Below are 8,790 nucleotides of genomic sequence, written 5' to 3'. Positions count from 1 at the left end.
AGCCAATAGGCAGCAAGGGTTTGCTCTGGGCCTGGCCTGGAGGCTTCTGGTCTCTTCCAAGCCTAGCATCAGTGGCCCCCACCTCTGGGAGCAGCACCCCCGCATCCTTCCGGCCCCAGACTGCAGTACCGTCTCCGGCCTGCGGAAGCACTGCGGGGGGCAGCGCCCGCGCGTTCCCACAGCTCACGACAGAGTCAGGCGGCCGAGGCTGCGCCCCATCCTCTGCCTGCTGCTTCCTGGTCCTCGGGCTCTGAGGGCCGCGGCCTCGGCAGGGGCTCCCGGTCTTCTCGGCGGCAGGCGCAGCGTCCGCGGCGACGTCACGGTCCTCGCGGCCTCGCACACAGCGCTCGGGCCCGCCGCCGAATGCCCGTGGACGCGCATCTCCTCCCCGAGTTCCTGCTTCCCGGGCCAGCCAAAGCCGCAGGTGAGAACGTCCGCGGTAGAGGTGGCACCCAGGGCCTGCGGGTCTCAGAGGCCCCCTGGCCTCCTTCTTCTCTCCTCCTTGCCCAGGAAAGCCCCGCGGGGGCGCCTGCAGCGGGGACGCTAAGTGCTTCCCGGATCCACTTCTTCTGAGGCACGTAGCCCCCGCCCAGGTGCTTCTGCAAGCTCCTTTATGGACCCCACACACCCCTAGGGGTTCCCCCGCCGAGCACCCCGCGGGCCCCTCCACCCTTGGCGCGCATGCCCAGAGGCCCTGGGAGCTAGAAAGTAGCTGAGCTGCTGGCGCAGTACCTGCTGGTTAAGAACGCGAAGACTGTGCGGATCAAAAGGGCAGACATGCTGAAGTATGTCATCAAAAAAGGTGCAGGAGCTTCTTCCCCGAGATTTTCAAGAGAGCCTCTGACCTCCCCGAGTTAGTCTTTGGGTCTAGGTGAAGGAACGTGGCCCGCCAGAGCACTCCTATGTCCCGAACAGAAAAGTCCGTCCTGCCCTGCTTTGGGGCCCGCTGTCGGCCTGGGCGCACCAAAGACTGGGCTTCCGCCGAGTACCCCGGACTTGATCTTCATGCAGGCCACCTGTATCCCCGAGGAGGTGTTCTGGGAGGTGTGGAGGGTTTTGGAGGTATGTTCTCCTAAAAAGCATTCCAAGCGTGGGGAGCCGTCACCAAAGCGCATCGCTTGTGTTGCAGCACAAGTATCTGGTGCACAAGTAGGTGTCCAACAGCAGTCCCGTGCTCTCGGTATTCTTGTGGGGCTCTCAAAGGAAACAAGACAGATGGAAGTCCTGGAGTTTGTGGCCAAAGTGAATGACACCCACCCCAGAGCCTTGCTGTGGCAGTAACTGAGGCGTTGAAAGAAGAGGAGGAAATACCCGGTCCCCGAGACACAGCTGCTGGTGATGATGTGACAAGTGCGAGTGTTAGTGCCAGTTCCATTTCCAGGGCCTGTGCCATGGCTGAAGCAAGCATCAGCACCAGTGTCAATGCAAGTGCCAGTGCCAGTGCCAGGGCTAGAGCCATGGCCTGAGTGATGGTCAGTACCGGGGACAGTACCAGTGCTGGTTACAATCTCAGGCTAGAGTCAGGGCTTCTCCTGCCACCAGGTGTGGCTGGGGCTGAGAGTTCCTCGGTTTTGTTGCGGGTAGTCAAAGGGGTGCTGGAGCAGTGGGCCATGGGGCTCTGATTTAGGAAGCCTGCACGGATTGACTGGGGCCCGGAAGGATAAATGGCATTTCTCTTCCAGTTCTCTGTGTGCTTCTTGGTGACTTAGCTCTCAACTTTCACATGGCAAAGTTGCACTTGCTTTGTTGTTACGGTTTTTTCTACTGATAATCTATAGGCAAAATGATGAAATTAAGTGATAGGGGCTGTAGATGTAGCTCAGCGGTAGAAGGCTTTCATCTCATGCGTTAGGCCGTGGGTTCTATCCCCAGAACCACAAAATAACACACATCAAAACCGCCTCACTGTGAACAGAATTAACTCACAGTTAAAGCAGAAATCATATTAAATATCTTTTTCAAATCCTTGCTTTTCTAGACATGTAAATCTCAGTATTTAGGTTTATGCTTGGCATTTGTCCAGTGTTTTAGTGGTCCTTATTTCAGTTTCAGGAGAGATTTGCTATTTTACAGAAACAGTTGTGACACTGTCATTTTATGTTGGAAACACACTAGAGTATTGGAGCAAGTAGTTCTTTGAAACTCTGAAGGAATTTACAGGACAATGACTCCGCTTCAAATCTTGCCAACATCTGACATACAACACAGAGCTGATATTTATTTGTATTTACCTAGATCTCTGGAATGTAGGGACAATAAAAAAATGTTATGAATTAGATACCTTGCTCATGGACTCATTTATTTAAAGTATATTTACTGACTACCACATATAAGGTACTGTGCCAAGCGCTGGAGATTTAAAGATACACCAGACTTGACCTCTGCCTCACATCTGAGAGTCTATTTGGTGCTGTTATGGGAGTGTATGAACCAGGTGGTCAGGGAGCTGAGAGGAGGGCCATCTAACTCTTGGAAGTGGGCATCTGGGAGGCAGCAGGCTTCATGGCTGAGAGTTGTGCCTTGAGATCTGTAGCACTAGAGACAGAACGTGCAAAGGCATCAGGCAGGGAATTGTGGGTACCTGGAGAACGCCATGTTTCCATGGACCTGGAAGGTTAGAATTAGAGGACACTGGAGAGATTCTCTGGGAGTGAGGTCACACGTGCAGGGCTCACAGTCTTTCGTTGGTCTACTTCAGGGCTGATAGATAAACATGGGGTTGGAAATCATTCTTTTGGACCAGACACTCTGGGCTCTTAGGAGAGCCAGAGAGAAGGCCCAATTATGGGAGCTGCTGTGGAACCAGCCATGCAGGTTATCCACTGCACATGCCAAGTTCTTCCATCTATCATCTCTACGGAGTGGCAGGAGACAGGTAAATGTCCATTCACCAGAGCAGAGATCATCTCTTGAGGTTTTGGCACTGAGCAGAGATTTGTCCCTCTGAGGCCCAGGAGAGCCAGAGCTTAGTGTCTTACAAGGACATTGGTATGATTACAGTTAGGTTTTATGAATTAAAAAGCAACAAAGGCCTGGGTGTTAGCAGCTGCAAATGATTCTGTTCCTGTTGTGGGAACACTGTTGTTAGAGGTGAGAAGCAGATTAGCCTGGAGCAGAGCCAGGATGATGACCAGTCCCAGGCCCCAAATCAATTTGGATGGGCTACAGAGGTTTTTATGTGTGTGTGTGTGTGGGGGGGGTGCTGATGAGTTCACAACCTTACCAAATTTCACTGATCAGTGTGATGTGGTTTTGAAGGACCTGCATTTTCTGTACCAACTTAGAATAGCTCCCAGTGGGAATCATGAGCAGACTAACTAGCCCATGGTTACCTTTGGCCCTTACAGATTGGCAGGGACATTTGGAATATGTTCTGGTAGGCCTTGGAAACTTCTTGTCCCCTAGACTCAAATACCATGTAATCTGATAGCAGTTCTCTTGGGGCCTCCCACAGGATATGTGGGGTCCAGAGAACACTGCCCCCCAGGGCCCCTCCCTCCCTCACTTCTCTGTTAGCTTCAAGGAGAGGTGGCTGCTGGAGGGGTGGGGGTGATCGTAATATGGGAATGTGAAATATGAAGAGAATGGGGAAGTGTTGTGGGAATGTTCTGCTTCCTCTGGGATGGGGCTCAGGCATGGATATTTGGGTGTCACTCTGAAGCCTTCCTTCGTATCCCCAAACAGCTCTTCCCCGACTCAGCGCCCACAACCATTGTCAGCCTGTATTGAGATGGAATTTTGTCTAGTTCTTACATTCAATTTTTTTTCTCCAAAATAAGTATGGAAAAGCATTGCCTGTAGCCCACAGCCCTAATAATGTAGCAACATGCTCTGTTGTCCGATGACAAGTATCAAGGATGTGGTCCATCCATTTGTATGCATCTGAAAAACCCTCTCCATCTCCAAATTCTAAGATATCCTACAGAAAATAGCACTTTTTCTGAGGAGCTGCAGGAATGATATTGATGCAAAACCAAACAGACATCAAGATGTATTTCCACCTGGATTGGAAAGAAGCAGGAGAGAGCCAGATATGGCAGATGGAAGAGTGCGAGCCTATAGAAAGAAGGAGTGGCTCTTCCCAGAGTGCTGCTCTTCCAGAGCAGGAGGCAGTATCTCCACTTGTTTATCCAAACAAGGCTGAGGCTCCACTCTGGGTGGCACTATGGGATCCAGGTCCCCATTTAGACAGAAAAGAAACCAAAGTTGTCCACTTCCCTGCTAATTGTGTCTGAAGGACAGGACGTTATTGCCCTGACCTCTGTGATACTTGGTGTTGCAGTTTCTAACACAGCCTCCTCCATGCTGTGTTAGACTCAATTGCTCCACCCTCCCTGTCAGCCTTGTCCTGAGGAAACAGTGTTGCAGTACCTTTAAAAGTCACTTGAGAAAGGCAAGCACCCCCATCTCACAGAGAGGACCCATGTGTAGCTGGAGACCAGGTTGTCTCTTAGAGTGGTTCCATCTTGAGGAGAGGTGGGATGCTTGGGAACTGTTTGTGAGCTCTGAAGTCTAAAGCACTTTCATGGTTCCACAGATTCTTTTTGTAAGTGGTTCTCCTCACACACCCTCTTCATAAACAGTGTCCACGATTTCTCAGATAAGAAGCCTGCTTGCATGTGCTGCAGGGGAGAAGGGACATGCTAGACCCTCCTCATGTCTGTGTGAAAATGCCCCCTAAGGGTCAGATCTACCAGCTGTGGGAAATTCACTGTATCCTGATCTCTGCATATTGCACAAGGCTTTCCCATACCCTTCCCGTGCAGCAGGCAGCATTGGCTGTAGAAGGAGTGTGAATGGCCTTCACGACTAAGGACACTGCTAGATCTTCTCTCCACAATCCCCTACCAGACCAAAGCTGACACCCTCAGGGCATCTGAAATTGGTGTCATTATGCAAAGCAAAGCGATATCACAGAGCCACAATAGTCAAGCATGCCAGCATTTATTTAAGGCTCACTGAACAAGATAGTTGGGAGACCCAGGGCCTGGGAAGAAGGGCTTGGTACTGTTCATGGCCTCATGTCTTTGGCTCCCATGATCTCAGCCTCGGGATGCCCAGTATCTTCTCCTGAGAAGGAAAGAGAGGAACAAACAGACTCTTTGAGAGCCTGGGGGAACTGAGACATGGGCTGGGGTTCTCTTGCATGGGAGAGGAAGGGAGACATCTCAGCTTCCTGTGTGCAGCGAGAGAGGCAGAGACTGGCTCAGAACCCTCACCTGAAGAACTTGGCCACATGTGCGTGCCCTCTCTGGAACCAGCCCTTCCAAGACCTTCCCCGAGGAGCAAACTCGCTGGTGTGGCCTTGGCCACTGGCTGAGCTCTCCATGGTGTGAAGAAAGACAACCACTTCCTGGGATCGTTCTTATGGGCCTTGCAGGGCCTACAAAAGAGTCAGTGACCTCCTCCCAGCATGCCTGGAATCAGTTACCTTATTCAGCTCCTGCAATGGGCATTCAATCCCCACCACCAGTTGAGGTACTGAGGATGGACCTGTGCTGACCAAACCCCAGCCTCCTGGAAGGTGTTACAGACAAGAACAGAAAAGAGACTCACCGGCCCCAGAGGTAGAAAGAAGACAATGAAGATCATGCTTCCAGGAGTGTGTGAGGAGCCAGGAGTGACTCTCAGGACTTCCTTGAAGAGATCTGTGGAGCTCCTCAGTCTGCTGGGTGCAAAGAAAGAGACCCGCCCCCCTCCATGCCCCCAGGCCCTCTGCCTCTGCCAATCCTTCCTGTTCCTCCCTTTGCAGCCCAGTACATTCTTCCCAAGCAGTGGATACATTTCTGGTATGTTGCTACCTCTCTATTCCTGTGTCTCTTCCTCCCACTTCTCTAATCTTCCTCCCTCCCCTTCTCATTATATTTTCTCCCCTCCTTCCATTTTCCCCCTTTCTTTGCTAGACTTTTCTCTCTCAATGTCTATACCCCTCCCTCTCCTTCTCCGTCTCTCTTCCTTTCTAACTCCCTCCCTCCCTCCTCCTTTCATATTTCCTTACTTCCTTCCCTGTATCTGTCTGTCTCTCTCTTCCCTCTGGCCACCCCTGCAAGCTCTAGCCAGGTTTCAGCTTGCTAAACAGAGATGCACTGAGGGGCCTCCCTGTGACAACCAAGCATGTCCACTTCTAGGGTACCTCATTTTCTGACAGTGTTTGGTCCCCTGTCTACAGTCACCTCTCGTGTTCCCAGTGTGCTCCAGGCCATTCTGGTTTCAAGTCTTAGGTTCTTTCCTATGTCCTGGAAAATCCTTCAGTCTCACTCTAGCTGGGATCTCTTATCACTCTGCTTCATGCAGACACTATTATCATATTACTCTACATTGATTTTCACACATTTACAAGTTGGACCTTGTAGGCGAGAGCATGAGTGATGCTTACATAGATGATGTGTAGTTTGTGAGGAACAGGTAGCTAGGGAAGAACTTTGTAGATTCTTCATGTGGAGGTAAACCGAGAATGTTGTGTTGGACCTTGGAATACAAATCCTGTGTAAACCATTGTCCTTCAGGCATCACCACTCTTCCATGGCAATCCCACCACAATTCTAGGTGGACCCAGGGTGGGAGAGACAAGATTAAGGGAAGGAACTGGGGAAGGGATCACCAAGGCACTGACATTGTAGGGCAACTTGCCAGGTGAACCGTTTCTCCTCGCCAGTTAGATCTCTCTGTCTCCGGAGGTGATGATGAGCAACCCTGGAGGTAAGGAAGCTGAGAATAGGTACCACTCCCATGCTCTGCCTGAAAAGGAAGGGTGCAAGTGGTCCCAGGAAACCCTCCGTTTCCTAGGGTTCTTATGCAAATCAGAGGTGAAAGACCTGGGGGTTCCCTGTATACAGTAATTGCCTCTCCATGAATCCAATGAGATTTCCCTCCCACAGCACTCCATGGGAACTTAGAGCTAGGGGCATGTGAGCCAAAGAGACCCAAAGAAACCAAAGAACCAAAGCAAAGTGATGTTTCTCATTTCTGTTTATGCCTCACTGTACGAATACAGTAACAGGTTTGTATGTCGTGTTTAAGTGTGTAATAAAACCTGGGCTTAAATTGCTAACTTCACAAATGAGGACTAGAAATGAAGACAGTTTTCCACATAACTTCAATATTCATATAATGAAACTCAGTTGATAAGTAGGGGATTTCTTTGAAAATCCTGGGAAGACTCCAGTGCTAACAAGGTGATAGGCCCACCTTTAAGTCCTGGATCTATAAGCAAACTGCAGGCTTCCTTTTGTGCCCTGTTTTCTCTCTGAGCTACCACCAGGGGGCAGAACAAGACTGGAAATCTGTCTCGGGCAGAGCCCCAGAGTCCTTTATGCTGCGGTTTCTGAATGGTTTTTTCCAGGCACCTGGGTCAGCCCTGGGGACCCATCCCTAGAGTTTATCCTGTAAGGTGCTTTAGGACATGACCACAGCCTGGTCAGGAGGTCCTGACATCTGTACAGATGCTTGAGGGAGCGACCCCTGTGAACCAGGCTATGGGTGAACTCCCTTAGTGACATTGGAATGCTGCAGTTTGCTGCTTAAGCAGGAGGAGGGCCAGTTGTTCTAACACTGTTCAGGAACACCAGGAGGTCGATGTCAGCAACAGAACATGTCATCTGCCACGGACTGAATTGTGCTCTCTCACAATTCATATGTTGAAGTTCTAACCCCAGATCTGACTGGGTTTGGAGCCTTTAGGGTGGAATCCAGGCAAAGGTAGTCAGAAGGTGGGAGCCCGAGTTGAGAGGATTACTGCCCCTGTGTGAAGAGACCCCAGAGGACTTGCTTTGTGCATGCGTGCAGGTTTCTTGGAGATGCGTATGAGGACCAGGCCAGAAGAAGCAAAGCGCGAAACCCTGGGCAGAACTGAATCCAGAACGCACTTTGGTCTTGGACTTGCCAGCCCGCAGGACCATGAGAAAATAAATGTCTGCTTTGTAATCTTCTAGTCTCCGGTATTTTGTTATGGCAGTCTGAGCCACAGGCTATTACGCCCATTTTCAGATTTCTCTAAGAACTGAATCTGGGCTCTGCATGAGTAACCTGGCTGCTTACTCCCTGGGAACCTGATGCAGGGTGAGGCTGACAATCCTGCCTACCATGGGCGGCTTCTTTCCCCTTCAGAACCTCCTGGAGAGCATAAGCTAGCTCCATACAACTTCCTTAAAGGGAAGCAGAGTTCTACAGAGTGTGAATGGAAGGTGGGTTATGGGAAAGAGACGGCAGCACTGTGGGTGGGATTCATACCAAAAGTGCTTGTTGCATGTATGAAAGTCTCAAAGAATTAATAAACATGTTATAGACAAAAGAGTACTTAGCACGCCAGTCTCAGCTTTATGTGGGACAAACAAGGGTATAGGGAATGAGAAAATCTTGAAATTTTCAGTTGTAGTGCCTGTTACAGAGAGCAGAGGTCAGCTGGATCCTGTCAGTCCTGAGATTCAACTGGATAAATTACAGGTAATTATTTGCGGGAAAGCACTAGGTGCATGGGTAGACCTCAGCAAATTTCATTGACTTGCAAGCAGATTCTCCGAAGCTCTTGAAAGATGGGAGACGCTTTTACTATTACAAGTGATAGCAGTTCCTTTTCTTAAAACACACAGGTATGTCGCGTGTTTTAAATATTGTCTCACTTGCATGCATAATCCTTGTTTACATCCTCACCAAAGGCTACAGGAACTAAAACAGATGAAAGAATAGCCCCCATCCCATGTCACTCAGGCTGTCAGCAGACCCGCTCACTGTCAGTTCAGCATGTGTCCCCAAGAGCTCCACAAATATGCATCCACATCCCATGTCACTCAG

General features: G+C 50.2%; 1 protein-coding gene across 3 annotated transcripts in view; it reads left to right on the top strand.

Annotated features, from left to right (window-relative positions):
* Positions 1-341: 341 nt before the first annotated feature.
* LOC103738545 (doublesex- and mab-3-related transcription factor C1-like) overlaps positions 342-8,790 on the top strand; it is a 31,335-nt gene continuing 22,886 nt past the window's right edge. Inside the window, exon 1 of one of the 3 annotated variants that reach the window (XM_008838572.2) lies at positions 342-424. The gene's annotated coding sequence lies outside the window, so the exon portion shown is untranslated. The remainder of the gene's footprint in view (positions 425-8,790) is intronic. The other 2 variants (XM_008838573.2, XM_008838574.2) reach the window with 2 other exon arrangements.

Source organism: Nannospalax galili, unplaced genomic scaffold, assembly GCF_000622305.1.
Source record: "Nannospalax galili isolate Female #2095 unplaced genomic scaffold, S.galili_v1.0 scaffold2879, whole genome shotgun sequence".
NCBI classification, from domain to species: Eukaryota; Metazoa; Chordata; class Mammalia; order Rodentia; family Spalacidae; genus Nannospalax; species Nannospalax galili.
Note: the sequence above shows the minus strand (reverse complement) of the source record. Positions and strands in the feature narration are given on the sequence as shown.